The 17,913-nt window shown below is 41.1% G+C and overlaps 1 protein-coding gene across 1 annotated transcript in view; it reads right to left on the minus strand.

Annotated features, from left to right (window-relative positions):
• RARB (retinoic acid receptor beta) overlaps positions 1 to 17,521 on the minus strand; it is a 512,522-nt gene extending 495,001 nt beyond the window's left edge. Inside the window, exon 1 of the mRNA XM_038767604.1 lies at positions 17,448 to 17,521. The gene's annotated coding sequence lies outside the window, so the exon portion shown is untranslated. The remainder of the gene's footprint in view (positions 1 to 17,447) is intronic.
• Between the last annotated feature and the right edge of the window lie 392 nt (positions 17,522 to 17,913).

Genomic DNA, 17,913 nt, shown 5'->3' on the forward strand with positions numbered 1-17,913 from the left:
TATTGTAGTCTCTCAGGTGCCTAGTACAGTGCTCTGCAAACAACAGGCTATTGATTGACTGCAGTGACACAATCATCATTGAAGGGGAATGCAACTAAAGCATTTAAAGTCGGATGACATTGTCTTTCGAAAGTTTTCATAAAAATCAACCTAAACCCACAGCACCTGACTTTAAGAAAAATACAGAGCCAACCAAGGATGTTTTGGTTTTAAGAGGTTACCCACAACAGGCTTCCAGTTTTTATGGATATTTGTACATTTGTGTGTAACTTGAGTGGGAGAAGAGCCAAGCCCAATGGCATTAAGAAATGTTCCCAAAATGGTGGGAACATAGTCAGCATTATTGTTTATTAAATGTAATGAGAATTTGCATCTGAGACTTCTGGTCCAGTTTAGTGGAAGATGTGAATGAAGCTGTTGTCTGGACTTGCTAATTCTTTAACGAGGCTATTTCTTATCCCCCATTATTTCTTATTTCTTATTATTTGTTATTATTTCTTATTTCTAGACTGTGAGCCCGTTGTTGGGTAGGGACTGTCTCTATATGTTGCCAACTTGTACTTTCCAAATGCTTAGTACAGGGCTTTGTACACAGTAAGTGCTCAATAAATACAAATGAATGAATGAATGAACCCCCCAGTTGTCAAATTCTTAAATACCCTTATTTGCTCAAGGAACTAATACTATGTGAAGCTTCCTTTTTTGGAGAATTAAAGAGCTTTGCAATTTCCTAAACATATTTTCTGAAGCACTTCTTTTTCTCAAAAATGAAATGGAAGATTCAGCTAGGGAGCATATCCAAGGTTCCCAGGTTTTTCCCAAGTCCAAGACGGGTTGGAGAGGAGTCTTCCTAAATCAGAGTCGGGGGTTTGGGACAAAGAAAAAGACAGGGTGGAGACCAAAGGTGAGGGGTAAAGAGGAGGTGCCCATTAAATTGTGTACAGCGCTTTCCCAAGTGTTAGTACAGGGCTGTTCACATAGTAAACACTCAATAAATACGATTGATTGATATCCATTAACTGGAGTCTCTCTTGTAATTGAAAATTGGCTATCCTGAGATGGGCTGAAATGATATTATCATTAGGGATCAATGCCATTGTAAACCCTTTGGGCCTAACACACACACTCTGTTGTTAATTCCCATCAAAGATTTATAATAATGATGATAGTAACTGTTGAGCGCTTACTATGTGCCAAGCACTGTTCTAAGCACTGGGGTAGATATAAGTTAATCAGTTTGGGCACAGTCAGGACACTAGGCATTAGAGATATCATCAGTGTACCAGGGAGTTGCAACACCATTCTTTGAGGAAGAGAGTGCCTGAAACTGAAATAGAATAAAACTAACCGTGTTTTCTGTTCAGCTGAGTGAAGAGTAATGAGGCAACAATGGGCCACATTTTTACAACTTAGTATTCATGTAACTGCTACACACACACACACACACAAAAAAAAAACCCCTCTCCCCTACCCCCACCTTGAGATCCAAAGCCCTAATGGATGTCTTCCAAGCCCGTGCTCGAGTGTACATGGTAATGACACTATCGGGAAAAGACTGGTGGGGAGGGAATCATATTACTGGGGCTTTAGTTAGCCAGGTTCTATCCCTTTTTCATTTTTAGAAATGTTTTTCCTGGAGAACGTGAGGAGAATCAGCTACGTTGGCGGAAGACACGGAAAGGTTATAATTTCCTATTTCATGCTAAATTTTTAAGCTTAAAGAAGCAATTTAGCTTCTGCTACAAATGTGAGATTATATAAAAAGACCTGGGGAATTAAATTAACCCACTAGAGCCCATTACAATGTTTCATGAACACAAATCACCATACTTTATAGCGGATAGATACCTTTCAATAATATCCTTTGGAAAACATCAGTTAATGCAATCATCACCAGAAGGAACACAAACCATTTTATGGACCATTAAACAGTTTAGGGCTACAGCAAATTTTTTTGGAAATGAAAACCTTTTCATTATATTCTCATACTAGTTCTATACTCCAAAATGTAATTTTCCATGTTACAAGTGGATTTTTGCCATACTCTAAATTTTCTATCACACTGCATGGGATTGTGTCCAATGTAATTATCCTGTACCTACCCCGCTGCTTGGCACAGAGTAAGCACTTAACAAATAATACAATTACTATTATTATTATTTCAATGACTTAAAAATTTCTTCTGTCAATGCAGTCAAAAGTTTTCTAAAAAAATTAGTCATGATTAAAGACCATTGAAGAACAGTGTTAAAATATATTTCAAATCTCTTCAAAATCAATATGCATTTCTTACAGCTAAAAATATTTCTTAAATATGAAACCATTGATATAAGACATCCTGTGAAATTATTAGCTTCATGCAAAAAGTGTTTCGTCTACAGAAGACTTTGTGTCTGTTCACCCGCAATTTTTAAAAATGACCAAAATGACCAAATCAACTACATAAAAGCAAGTAGCTCACCCTCTTCAAAATACAGGTAGCCACGAAAAAAAAAAACTTTCTTGAATTTCAAAGCCTTTAGAAAAATCCACTATGATGAGGGGCTAAACCTACATTCATTCATTCAATAGTATTTATTCATTCATTTATTCAATCGTATTTCTTGAGCGCTTACTGTGTGCAGAGCACTGTACTAAGTGCTTCGGATGTACAAGTTGGCAACATATAGAGATGGTCCCTACCCAACAGCGGGTTCACAGTCTAGAAGGGGGAGACAGAGAACAAAACAAAACATATTAACAAAATAAAATAAATAGAATAAATATGTACAAGTAAAATAAATAAATAGAGTAATAAATACGTACAAACATGTGTACATATATGCAGGTGATGGCATTTAAGCGCTTACTATGTGTGAAGCACTGTTCTAAGTGCTGGGGGGGATACAAGGTGATCACGTTGTCCCACGTGGGGCTCACAGTCTTCATCCCCATTTTACAGATGAGTTCTAAGCACTGAGGGGGGATACAAGGTGATCAGGTTGTCCCACATGGGGCTCATTCATTCATTCATTCATTCAATCGTATTTATTGAGTGCATACTGTGTGCAGAGCACTGTACTAAGCGCTTGGGAAGTACAAGTTGGTAACATTCAAAATCATATTTATTGAGCACTTACTGTGTGCAGATCACTGCCATTATTATTATCCATCATAATTTATTGAGCACTCAATTTATTGAGTGCTTACTGTGTGCAAAGCACTATACTTAGAGCTTGGAGAGTACAGTATAACAATAAACAGACACATTCCTTGCCAACAACGAGCTCACAGTTTAGAGAACTAGTAAAACAATTTCTGCTGCATATTTACACTCTGTGGGAAGCATTTCGTACTCAACTTTTACAATTACTTACGTTATTTGGATAATCAGCAGTCAGCCATTACCAAAAGACTTTAAGTGAGCCATCCTATTCTTCCTTCCAGGAAGAGCCAGGGTAGAGCTCTGCCTTATTTATTCTCTCTCTACAGGCTAGGATTTCCCAGGATTAGAGAAGACAGCCTGGATTAACGGAAAGACCACGGACTTGGGAGTCATAAGATCTGGGTTCCAATCCCCACTCTTCCAACTGGTTTGTGTGTGACCTTGGGCAAGTCACAGCTTCTCTGTGTCTCAGTTTCCTCACCTGTAAAATGGAGAATCAATACCTGTTCTCCCCCCTACTTAAAACTGTGAACCCCATATGGTCGAGGGACTGTGTTTTACCTGATTAACTTGTATCTTCCCCAGTGCTTAGAAGAATGTTTGACACATAATAAGCATTTAACTACCATGATCATAATAATTACTGAGGTAATCGAGTCATAACAAATACAAAGCTTAAGCAATACCTTTTGGTAAAACAAATAAAAATAAAAATAAAAATTTGCTTTATTTGCCACTGAGCCAGTCAAAGAGAATTCCACTGGGAAACCTGGGAAGCCATTTTAACAAAAAACAAACTTGCTCTTGATTGGTTCTTAAATATTAATTAAGATTTCTATTTTCTCATTTGAATATATACTGGACGGGAAATGCAAAGGAAGTTAAAGTTTGCAATATAAATACTAATTGGTTTTTAAGATCCAATTAAAATTTTAATTTGATTGCTTGATTCACTTAGCAATTATTCCAGTTTACTCTGCAATCTTCTTTGAGACAAAAAATTGTAAGCTCTATCTGTGATGGCTCCCCGTTCAATGAACACTTCAGAATGTCTTTAAAAGTACAATTTACAGAGAAAGTTATTAAAATTTGTAACCTTTTACATTTTTACACCTATGTCTATCTAAAGCTTCATAAGGATTCAGTGACGGGAAGACAACACTGAAAATTAAAATTAAGCAGTACTCCACTGTTCTCAATGTTAGTATTCACTGCCTCTCCTGACAGGAGGGTCTAATTATTTTGGTAAACAATAAATGCATTCAAGAATAATTCATCTTTAGTTTAAAGTTTTCAAGAGCTTTTTAATGAAATTACAAAGATTAAGCAAATTTCCAAGAACCTCCACATCAATATTTCATTTTAACATACCTATTCCTTAAAGATTACATCAATTCCAAAATCATAACTTTTAGAAATAGAATTTTTTAGATACATATTTTAGAGAAATGTTGGAAGTGTACAAAGTGTTCATTTTTCGAGACAGCTTTAGCATTCAAAAGAACATTCTTTCTCTTGAAAAATTACAACAAATTTGTTACATAAAAGTCTTTATTGATCTTTTTTTCCATTCCAAAAAACAATGTATTTAGGTAGCAGAGAGAAGGAATGTATTATCTAGTAACAGGACAATGCAAGGGGGAGGTCTATGGTTAAAATATCTACATTAAAAAGGAAATGGCCTTAAGCTACACTGCATTTATATTATTAACCTGGAAAAGATTAATTTTATCTTACTAAATGACATTTTGCAAATGCTGAATGAATGAAATTTGAAGAGATATGTGGTTCCCTCCCCTTTGGGCAAAGATTGGAGATTATTTTACCCTTAGAATGGACCCCAATGTAATGTAATTTAGTTATTTCCTCCTTTCAAAAACTTTTTCATGAAAGCGTAGCAAACTAAATAGGTTTTTTCCTAAACTATTAGCTGGTTTCTCTGAGGAAAAGAATTGGAGACAGGTTTAATGCAGCTAAACCCCGTTTACCAGTCCGTTGTTGTGTAGGGACCGTCTCTATATGTTGCCGACTTGTATTTCCCAAGCACTTAGAACAGTGCTCTGCACACAGTCAGCACTCCATAAATATGACTGAATGAATGAATGAATTGACCGAAGTAATTCTCTTAAATTATGATTCAATCTCATTAGATATTTTTCTTTCTCAAAAGAAATGAATACCACAGTTCTAATCTCTTATCAAAAACTGCCTTTAATAACGAATAATCCCCTTTCTCTGAATAAGCTCTGGTGAGTAAAGTGCTTCATCTTCACAAGAAATCAAACAGAAACTCCTCAACATTTGCTTTTAAGCACCTAATCACCTTGTTCTTTTTACCTCACCTTGCTATTCTCCTACTACAACCCAGCCTGAACACTTTCCTCCTTCTCACTGGACCTCGATCTCTTCTACCTCAGAGCCGACCTCTCGCCCTCATCCTGCATCTGGCCTGGATGCCCTCCCTCTTCATTTCCGACAATTACTCTCCTCCTCTTCAAAGCCTTATTGAAGGCACATCTCCTCCAAAAGGCCTTCCCTGATTAGGCCCTCCTTTCTTCTCCGGCTCCTTTTTGTGTCACCCTGATGTGCTCCTTTTATTCAGGCCCCCATCCCAGCCCCACAGCACTTGTGCACATATCTGTAATTTATTTATATTAATGTCTGTCTACTCTAGACCTTAAGCTAACTGTAGGCAGGGAATGCATCTGTTTATTGTTTTTACTGTTACAATGTACTCTCCCAAGCACTCAGTACAGTCCTCTGCACACAATAAGGGCTTAATAATTACAACTGACTGACTCACTCACAAATCACAACAGTCATCTTCAAGGAAACTGTGATTTGCTCCCAAAATACTAGGGTTGGGATGAACACTGAAATGAAAGGGAGAAGTAGCAGTAAAAGCAGCATGGCTTAGTGGAAAGAGCACGGGTTTGGGAGTCAGAGGACGTGGGTTCTAATACTGGTTCTGCCATTTGTCTGCTGTGTGACCTTGGACAAGCCACTTAACTTCTCTGTGCCTCAGTTACCTCATCTGCAAAATGGGGATTAAGACTGTAAGCCACACATGGGGAAACCTGATTAACTTGTATCTACCCCAGTGTTTAGAACAGTGCTTGGCACATAATAAGCACTTAACACATATCATAATCATTTTTTATTATTATTGCTAAAAGTGTTATACATGCAAATTATTTTGTTTAGAGTTTTTTTTCCCCAAAGTCCCAAATAGTCTGTAAAGACCTAGTGTATTCTATCTATACATGCATAATGTGTATATAGAAACCCATCAGTGTAGTTCAGGGGGTTGGGGTTTGGGTCAGGGGTGACGAGCAAGAGGGAAGGAAGTAGTTAACAGCCATCCAGCCTAACATATACTTGGTTGGTTTTCTCCACAGTGATAATGGGAAGTGGAGCCATTGATGTCACCTTACCCAATAAGTTCAGATCCTGCATTATAAGGCAGCCTTGAGAGACGGCAGAAGCAGTCTATGGCCTCGGCTGGTTTAACCCTTCCATAGGTCCAAGGGCCACACACAACCCATGACTTTGATACCTTGCACTACATATGACATCTCTTGACTGCCTCACAGGAACCTACCTGTAGGAATCGATCATCGTAGCTGGTGATAGGGAAAAGCAGTAGGAGGAGGGGAGGGAGAAGCAAGGGGGAAGAGAGAGGAGAAAGTATGGGAAAGGGAGGGGAGGAAGGAGGTGGCCCAGGACTGGGGAATTGTGCATGTGTAAATGTGGGAGAAGCCTCAGTGTGGTCATAGGGCAGGGAGTGGGAACCATGGGACTCTGGCTTTGGTCAAGCTCCTGCTCGTTCTCTTCAAGTCTGGAGCGTTAGGGGTGGTGGGGTAACAGGTGCCCCCATTTGAGGGAGGGGAGAAGCCTGAAGAGGTTGTGAGCACTAAGAAGGGAGTGCTAGTAGCAAGACAGCATGTTTGTGCAATGAGGAGCCAGCGTGGATCTCAGGAACAGTCACTAGAGATCCAAACACTACATTCATAGGAGGCTGGAGCAGTGAAGGGAGATGGTAAAGACAAAACACAGGCTGACAATCATACAGGATACTCCTTTTACTATTCATCGCATCTCAAGTACCAAAAATATTTTTATACTCAAAGTCCACATTTTGTCTCCTTTGGCTATAAGTTTTGAACTCTTACTTGACAGTCTTTCCTGGTCTTTTTGCTGGGCAGAGTTGTACTAATTACTCATCCTTTGTCCCCTCTGCTCTTCCTCTACCTTCCTCCTAGTAGAGCCTGGGAAATGCAACAGGCCAGAAAGAAGACAACAGGAAAAGCAGCAAGGAGACACAGACTGACTGGAACCCGGAAGCTAAGAAGAGGGAAAGGAGAGGGGCACTGCCTGTCCTCCCAACTATCAGTCCTTCCACACAGTCTCTTTCTGTCATTCACTGACTTAGAATGTTTGCTCCTGGGAAGCTAATTGGGGTTGGAAGAGATGTGTCTACCAACTAAGTTATGCTCTACACATAATAAGCGCCCAATAAATACAACTGATTAACTGGAATACTCCATCACAGTTCTACAGCTGCTAGCACTCCAAAGATCCTGGAAGTTCCCTGCCTCTGCACCTGAAGTAAATATTCTCTGGGACAGTGAGGTTGGGAAACAGCAGCATCTCTAGGGATAAGGCAAATTTTTGTCACTTGGTGGAACAAGTGCCTTAGTTTAAACCATTAATTAACCATTAATAATAGCCCCTGATATCCTTACTAGACACAATGCAGAGAAGAACTGGTTTGCACCGGAGCACAGGAGGAGTGCAGCCCTTGTGAATACAGTCCATCTCTAATGAGGTCATAACCATTTGGTTTGTGGGACAAAACCAAAGGAGCTAGTTGCAGCAAACCCACAACTACACAGAGTTACATTGCTGGCATCCTTTAAGAGGAAAGACTACCATCACATCAACTTAGACACAAGCATTTTCCTATCTTACCAGAGTTTGAGGTGTAACAGCTCCAACTGTTTCAACTGGTCCATAATTCACTCTACAGCCCTGCGTGGAAGGGGTAAACTAAATGTAGGGTGGAGGAAGGGAAGGTACACATCTTAGTACAGTGTACTGCACACTGAAAGTGCTCAATAAACACCTCTGAATGATCTCATATCCATTTTGTACACTGGAGGGTCTGAAGTTAGCAGGCTGCACTGCACAAAGGAATGAAAAGAGCAGGAATGAACTTGTGACAGACACAGATCTCATGGAAAACATATACATCAATTCCATTTTTTTCCACAATTAATTACCTGTAAGTATACCCTGAGGATAGTGTCATTTCCCATGCTGGCAGAACTTCTCTCTGAATTGTTAATAATGGTGATGGCTTACAACCCATTATCTATCTTTTCTCGCTGATATCCGTGTGACTGCCTGTGTAGTAGTAAGATGGCTGGCAGGGTCTGGAACCCAGGCTGGGGTCACCAATGGAGCTCACTCTATGCTTCCCTTAAGTAGGGAGGCAGCTGCTGTATTACAATTACACTTTATTGGCAGGCGATGAACACTTCCACTAGCCATTAATTCTATTTTAATAGGCCTATTTCTATTTAAAATTTATAAAGATGCTGCTTGACAGCACAAATCTAGGAAAAAATAGTGATTTACAAACTGTATTTTTTCAAATCCTGGACTGAAATTCTCTGTGGTATTGTTGGATTGATAATAATGAAGGCAATTGGCTCCGTCACAAAGACACAGAATAAGAATTTATAGAAAGAGGAGAGCCTGAGGTGAGATACTAATTAATATTTATATTGGACAAAGGTTTATATATGAAAAGAGTATTTTCCAAATAACACAGGAGTCCTAAGGTGACATCTTCTCTCCATTATGCTTTTCCTTAAGTAGGTTTTGTGAGCAGTTGTGTCTGAACCAAGAATTTTTCAAGATAAAATGTTTTAGCAAATTAATCAATGGTATTAACTGGCTGCTTATTGTGTGCAGAACCCTGAACTAAGTGCTTGGGTCAGTACAATACAATAGAGTTGACCAACATGTTCCCTGCCCACATCGACTTTACAGTCTAGAGGGGGAGACAGACATCAATAAAAATAAATGTTACAGAGAGGTACATAATTACTATGGTACTGACTGAGGGTGGGATGCAAATCAACTGTCCAAAGGATATAGATCTAAGTGCCTAGACGACTCAAGGGGAAAAGGAGTCAGGGAAGAGAGGGCTTAATTGGGAAAAGCCTTTTGAAGGAGATGTGACATTAGTAATGCTTTGAAGGTGGCAAAAGTGGAGGTCTAGGACATATTGAGGGAGAGGGGGTGTTCCACGTCAGAGGGAGGATGTGGAAAAGGCGAGATAGATGAGATCGGGGCACAGTGAGGTAGCTGGCACTAGAGGAATAAAGTGTGTGGGCTTGGAGATCCCACAGTGAAGGCAAACTGATTGAGTGTTTTAAAGCCAATGGTAAGGAGTATCTATTTATATTGTCTAGAAACACAAGGTTTTGGTGACTGGATGGAAATGCTTACTAAAATATCAGCATAAGTGGCGGGACTAACCATTTCATTTTATTTGCAAAGTGATCTTAGAGTTACATAGCTCGTATTTGAAAATATATGATTCTCCCTCCATATCTGGGTTATTCTACGTCCCGGAGTACACGCTCCAGTTTGCTTTGGGCTTGCATCTACATTATCAGCAGGAAAGCACTAAGTGTCTATATGTGTCATTTCTGTGGCAAAGTACAATAAGTTTTAATCCCCGCCTGCTGGCATTGTTCCTATTGAAAATGCATTCAAAAGTGCTCCCCTCTACATACGCCCACTCATTTTAATGCATATTGAAATTTACTTGAATAATGCACTTTATTATTAGTGCATTTCAAATAGATTTATGCCTACATAGCAATGAAGCAGCCTGGTTCTCATTTCCCTGTCTCACAAGCCTGTAACCTTAGCATTATTCTCGACTCATCTCTCTCATTCAACCTACATATTCAGTCCTCTTTCATAACATCTCTAGGATCTACCCTTTCTTCTCCATCCAAACTGCTACCTCTCTGGTACAAGCACTTATTATATTCCACCTTAACTACTGCATTAGCCTCCTTGCTGACCTCCCTGCCTCCTGTCTCTCCCCTCTCCATACTTCACTTTGCTGCCCAGATCATTTTTTAAAAGAAGTTCAGACCAAATCTTCCCACTCCTCAAAAACCTCCATTGATTACCCACCCACTTCCACATCAAACAAAAACTCTTTACCTTCAGCTTTAAGGAACTCCACCTGCTCTCCCCTTCCTACTTTACCCTGTTAATCTCCAGCGTGGCTCAGTGGAAAGAGCCTGGGCTTTGGAGTCAGAGGTCATAGGTTCAAATCCCAGCTCTGCCAATTGTCAGCTGTGTGACTTTGGGCAAGTCACTTCACTTCTCTGGGCCTCAGTTCGCTCATCTGTAAAATGGGGATTAAGACTGAGCCCCATGTAGGACAACCTGATCACCTTGTATCCCCCCCAGCGCTTAGAATGGTGCTTTGCACATAGTAAGCGCTTAACAAATACCAAAATTATTATTATTACTACAACTCAGCCCGTACAATTGGCTCCTCTAATGCCAACCTATTCACTGATGTCGATTTCATATATCTTGCCACCAACCTCTTGCCCACATCCTTCCTCTGAACTGGACCTCCCTCCCCCAAAATCTGACAGACCACCTCTCTCCCCATTTTCCAGGATTTATTAAAGTCGTATTTTCTCCTAGAAACCCTCCCTGACTAATAGCTCATCTCCTCACCCTATTCACTTTTCCTTCTGTATCAGAACTAGGCACTTGGGTCTTGTAGCTCTTAAGCACTTTGATACTCACGCTACCCCCACAGCACTTACGTATATCTCTTCTACTCTGCTGTTTCCCCTATCTGTATTTTATTTTACTGTCTACCATACTAGATTGTAAACCTCTTGAGGACATGGATCATGCCTACCTACTCTATGTACTGTATTCCCCCAAGCACTTAGTACAGTGTTCTGCACATAGTAAGCACTCAATAAGTATCATCAAGTGATTAATAACAGTTTAATAACAGACTTTTGGTGCCAAGTAGGGGTGCTCTCTGAAGGTCTTACACTCTCTGGAAAAATCCCTGGGAACTCTGCCACAAGTAAAAATAGACACCTTATGGTTTCTGGAGTCAATACAACTTCAATCATTCATTCAATTGTACTTATTGAACGCTTACTGTATGCAGAGCACTGTACTAAGCGTTTGGAAAGTACAATTCAGCAATAGAGACAATCCCTGCCCCCACCGGGCTTACAGTCTAGAAGCAGAGAGACAGACATCAAAGCAAGTAAACAAGCATCAATATAAATACATAGAATTATAGATATGTACATATATACACAAATGCTAAGGGGCGCGGAGAGGGGGGATAGAGCAAAGGGGGTGAGTCAGGGCAACACAGAGGGGAGGGGGAGCTGACAAAATTTCAAATTCAATTACAATTTCAAAACCAAAACTAGACTCATATGGTTAAAAACTGCTGCATGAAGAGGCCAGGAAAACATCAGAAAACTGTAAAAGCCAAATGTCTTTTGCCAAGAACCCACAAAACAGAAGGAAGTCAACAAAGGAAATGCACTGCTTAATAAAACACCTTTAGGGACAACTATGAGCATACCCTGCTCATATATCCTGAGTTCACTACATGGATATTGAATAAGCTTCCTTGTAGCAATGCTCCTATCTATTTCTTTCCTATCTCAGAGCATCAAGTACAGTTGTATATACCCTATAGGCACTTAATAAATGCCATGAATTTGAAATTCTACTGCCCTGGACAACGAAACATTTAGGAAGAGAATGCTTTAAGCTTTTATGAAGATATGCACTACATAAATTCAAAGTATTACCCTTACTTATTATACTCATGCAGCAAGGATGTTGATTTAAAGAATAGAAACTATTAATGTACTCAACTAGACCATTATTCACCCCACTTAGTATTGTGTCTTAGAAAATGGTAACACAGGATGCTTGGAGGAAAATGGTGGTGCTCATGCTAATGATCATGGGCGTATTTCTCCTCTTATTATCAACCGTGGATTTAACATCAATATGGTCAACCTACTGATAGTATCTGCCGGAACTACTTCCTGGAATAACGAATACCATATGCTTACCACCTTGGGGTCAAAATGATTATTTTTCATTCCTCTAAACTCACATTCTTCTGCCTCTCAGTCCTAATTTTGAGGTATCTGGATAAGAACAATTCTCCACTGCTCTGTATTATAACCCTCAACGTGTAAGCTTGTTGTGGGCAGGAAATGATTCTGCTATATGGTTGTGTTGGAGTCTCCCAAGCACTTAGTACAGTGCCCTGCACACAGTAAGGCTTGGCTCAGTGGAAAGAGCACAGGCTTTGGAGTCAGAGGTCATGGGTTCAAATCCCGGCTCTGCCAACTGTCAGCGGTGTGACTTTGGGCAAGTCACTTAACTTTTCTGTGCCTCAGTTACCTCATCTGTAAAATGGGGAAGAAGACTGTGAGCCCCGCGTGGGACAATCTAATCTCCTTGTAAACTCCCAGTGCTTAGAACAGTGCTTTGCACATAGTAAGTGCTTAATAAATACCATCGTTATTATTATTATTATTAATATTAAATACAACTAATTGATTCAAGTTTCCTCTCAGATTTTTTTGTTTCTTTGAGGAGACTGAGAAGGACTTAACCTTTCAGAGAATTTAACCTTTTAGTTTCTCCTGATACGGTAACTGCTTTCATTCATCCAATCATCCTGCTTTTCTGATTTTCCTTCCTTTCCTTCCCCTGCTGTATACTGTCGTTCCCATGAAACAGCAACCAGAACTACACACAGTATTCTGGGTACTAATGAAACAAGGTTTAACACAGTAGCAAATTCTATCGTTTGTTCTCTTTTCTATGTCCCAGATAATGCATAGCATTATGTTGGCATTTTGAAACTCCTCACCCTCGGCTTCAAGGCTGTCCATCACCTCGCCCCCTCCTACCTCACCTCCCTTCTTTTCTTCTACGGCCCAGCCCGCACCCTCCGCTCCTCTGCCGCTAACCTCCTCACTGTGCCTCGTTCTCGCCTGTCCCGCCGTCGACCCCCGGCCCACGTCCTCCCCCGGGCCCGGAATGCCCTCCCTCTGCCCATCCGCCAAGCTAGCTCTCTTCGTCCCTTCAAGGCCCTGCTGAGAGCTCACCTCCTCCAGGAGGCCTTCCCAGACTGAGCCCCTTCCTTCCTCTCCCCTTCGCCCCCTCTCCATCCCCACATCTTACCTCCTTCCCTTCCCCACTATATGTATATATGCCTGTACGTATTTATTACTCTATTTATTTATTTATTTATTTATTTATTTATTTATTTATTTTACTTGTACATATCTATTCTATCTATTTTATTTTGTTAGTATGTTTGGTTTTGTTCTCTGTCTCCCCCTTTTAGACTGTGAGCCCACTGTTGGGTAGGGACTGCCTCTATATGTTGCCATCTTGTACTTCCCAAGTGCTTAGTACAGTGCTCTGCACATAGTTAGTGCTCAATAAATACGATTGATTGATTGATTGACTTACGATACACATTGGCCAGAAATGTTTGTGGGATAAGTTGTCTTAAAATCAACATCTACCCTACCTTACCAGCAAAGAGCAGCTGAAGGCTCAGCCTGGGGGAAAGTCAGTATAGTCGACCCTGCCATTGGCAGATGTTTCACCAGCCCTCCTGACTTTAATCCCCAAATTCTCTCATCTGGCTTTCTCTAGCAGTGGGCCTCACTGCCAGCTCCCCATCCATTCACAGCACACAGACTAAGAGGGTAACATATTTTACGGTTTGGCCTTTGGCCTTACCCAAGGCCAGCATACAAAGTCCCAAACAGTTAATCCTATGGCAGCTGAATGACAGTATTATTGTTTTCTTTTTTTTTGATTACTTGACACAAATTAGGATATTTAAGTGAAGCATTTGATGCTATTAAAGAAAAAGATGCACTATGTTCTGCCAGAACACAGACTTACACTTTACATTTTGGCTAGAAAGCTAAAGGAGAATTAGGGAATGTTCTTCCACCAACACTCATCTGCCTGGTCACATCTTGAAAAGATGATAAAGGTATTGATTTGGGTTACTAAGGGATAGTGTGAATGCCAATGTTTTGAAAACATGGATTTTAAATAGGTTGTGTGACTGCTTCTGAAATGCGTAGGGTGCCTTTTTGAATTCCGAACTGTATTTTTACTCAGGTCCTGTCAAATATGTAGGTGTCTATCTAAGAGGTCTATGCCCTATTTAGAGATAAAGCTCACAGTGAGCTAGAAATGGGTTCTTCATTTTAAGCTACTTCATACTGACCCATGAACAGGTTTTATGTATCAATATACAAGGAAACCCCAAATCCAAACTACAATACATAATTTTCAGAGACATGTCACATGCTAATAACTGATGTAGCCCTGGATTGGAAAACCCCACCTGACATTACGTCCAGTCGCTGCAGGGAAGACAGCTCCCTCCCTCCTCCTTTTTCCCATCACCCCGGCTCTCCCAGACACTTCTCCATCAGTAACTTGCAAGCCAGGTTCTCTGCTTTAGCCAGGGATCAGGAAGGAAAGAGCTCAGATGGGGTGGAAATGGAAGGGACAGAGTTCTTCCCTCTCCCACCCTGAGTCTTTCCTGCCTTCAGCCAAAATGAGAACAACCTATTCAGCTGCTCTTACAAACTCCAATCATAAGCTGTAGTTACTGAAGGGAAATGCCCCTGGACTAAAGTGACAGGCAGCTAATAGTAGGTGACAGAGGTTCTTGTGGTGAGAAACGTAGAGTCAAGTAGCAAGAGGAAGCGTGGCCAGGTCAAACCAAATGGCTCGCTGCCACCTGGGGTGGGAAGATGGGGTCAGGGCTAGGCTTTCTGGCCATCGGGGCCCCTGCGTGGACACCCTAACATTTTCCTCACCACTTTCTGCTGGAAGCAATGATGACAGGACACAGCTTGCATGGGAGCCATGAAATTCCTTGTTGTTGTTTTGCTCATTAAAAAAAAAAAACTGGGCAGGTGGGTAGGGAGAAGGGATGCTGGAGAATCAGGTGCAGAGAGCTATGTCTGCAGTACCTGGGATGAAAAAAATTCTAGGAATAGTGGAGGGGAATGGAAGGGGCCTCCTGTCTCTCCCCAAACCAGTTCATACTTCATTCTCCTGCAAGGATCATTTATCAACAAAAATGTTTAGTCTCCCCACTCCTCAAGAACCTCCAATGGCTGCCCATACACCTCTGTGTCCAGCAGAAACTCCTTACCGTTGGCTATAAACCATTTAATCAGCTTGCCTCATCCCAACTCAACTCTCTAATCTACTACAACCTAGCCCACACATTACACTCCTCCAGTACCAGTTTACTCACTGTACCCCAATCTATCTCATCACCAGCCCCTTTTGCACACCCTCCCCTCTAGCCTGGAACTCCCTCCCCTTCCATATACATAAGACGACCACTCTCATCACTTTCAAAGCATTATTAAGGTCACATCTTCTCCAAATGACCTTCCCCAATTAAGCCCTCTTTTCCCTGGTTCACTCTCCCTTCTGCATTGCCTTGTACTTCGATCTGTGAACTCTGGACATTTGATATTCGTCCTACCCACAACTCTTAAGCACTTACGTACATATCTTCAAATTATGTATTATAACTTTTATTCATATTAATATCTTTCTTCAGCTCTAGATTGTAGGCGCATTATGGGCAGGGAATCTATCTGCTAATTCTGTTTTATTACATTGTCCCAGGTGCTAAGCACAGTGCTCTGCATATAGCACTCAATAAATATGATGGATTGATTGATTGATGGAGGTAATGGGGGCAGGGAATGATCTATAGGGGATATTTAAATTACCCCAAAGGATTCAGTGGTCATGTCAGGATTGGATCTAGAGCAGGAAACTAACAAATTACATTCAAGTCTTCGGGTGAGTCAAAATATGATGTTTTGCTCACAGAATACCCACAGTGTCGAAGAACATATTACATATGTATCCAGGGGGTACCCCTGTATACTGCATATTCATCAATCAACCTATATGTACATCTCATTATCTGAATAACCCTAAACACAAAACAACCACCAACGGATATTCCAGAAGCACCCCCACACTCTATTCAAAATCTATGTGTTCAGAGCACTGGTCTTCAAATTAATCCTCAATAACCCAAATAAAAGTCAACAACTGTGATTTTTCAAGACCTTTAATATGACTCATACTCTAAAATCATGATCACAACTTTCATCTATGAAAACATTTACAATCACAGCCCATTAACAACTTTCAAGGGTCACATCCCAGCACCTATACCTCTCCGATGTAACACCGGGCGATGTGAGAATTTATGAGTTGAGTCCACAAAGTTTTCACTTTGCTGACCTAAACTCTGAGTGAGAAATGCTGAAGATCTAATTTAGTGCCCTACCCCCTGTGGATATTTAAGAAATATCTGTTGTCTGGCTGATGAAAGCTAATCTCCTCACCGTACCTCGCTCTCGCCTGTCCCACCATCGGCCCCCGGCCCACGTCATCCCCCGGGCCTGGAATGCCCTCCCTCTGCCCATCCGCCAAGCTAGCTCTCTTCCTCCTTTCAAGGCCCTGCTGAGAGCTCACCTCCTCCAGGAGGCCTTCCCAGACTGAGCCCCTTCCTTCATCTCCCCCTCGTCCCCCTCTCCATCCCCCCATCTCACCTCCTTCCCTTCCCCACAGCACCTGTATATATGTATATATGTTTGTACATATTTATTACTCTATTTATTTATTTATTTATTTAATTTGTACATATCTATTCTATTTATTTTATTTTGTTAGTATGTTTGGTTTTGTTCTCTGTCTCCCCCTTTTAGACTGTGAGCCCACTGTTGGGTAGGGACTGTCTCTATATGTTGCCAATTTGTACTTCCCAATCAATCAATCAATCAATCAATCAATCGTATTTATTGAGCGCTTACTATGTGCAGAGCACTGTACTAAGCGCTTGGGAAGTACAAATTGGCAACACATAGAGACAGTCCCTACCCAACCCTTCCCTACCCTTCCCAAGCACTTAGTACAGTGCTCTGCACATAGTAAGTGCTCAATAAATACGATTGATGATGATGATGGTGATGATAAAGAACTGGAGTCACCTAAACTGGTCCCACATCCTGTTCATCGCTGCGCTCATGTGACGAAAGGGGAAAGAGAGGAAAGGGGACAGGCCCACAGATGTACCCAACACGAGCACACAAACACGACGTAAGTTACTCACCAGGACAATGCGCTGAATGGCAGAGGCTCACTGCTCTAGAGCAGTCAGCTGATTGCAGAGAGCAGCACGGACAACCCCACTAGGCACCTCTGGGCTTGGGGGTGGTCATGGTGGCAATGGCGGCTGAAGTATTGCCGTTGCTGCTATCTGCTGTTGCCTCTATCTGCTGACCTGTATATATGTATATATGGTTGTACATATTTATTACTCTATTTATTTATTTATTTATTTATTTATTTTACTTGTACATTTCTATCCTATTTATTTAATTTTGTTGGTATGTTTGGTTCCGTTCTCTGTCTCCCCCTTTTAGACTGGGAGCCCACTGTTGGGTAGGGACTGTCTCTATGTGTTGCCAATTTGTACTTCCCAAGCGCTTAGTACAGTGCTCTGCACATAGTAAGCGCTCAATAAATACGATTGATTGATTGATTGATTGACAGGGTCGCTTCTGGGCCCACTGCCA

This window comes from Tachyglossus aculeatus, chromosome 2 (genome assembly GCF_015852505.1).
Source record: "Tachyglossus aculeatus isolate mTacAcu1 chromosome 2, mTacAcu1.pri, whole genome shotgun sequence".
Lineage (NCBI taxonomy): Eukaryota > Metazoa > Chordata > Mammalia > Monotremata > Tachyglossidae > Tachyglossus > Tachyglossus aculeatus.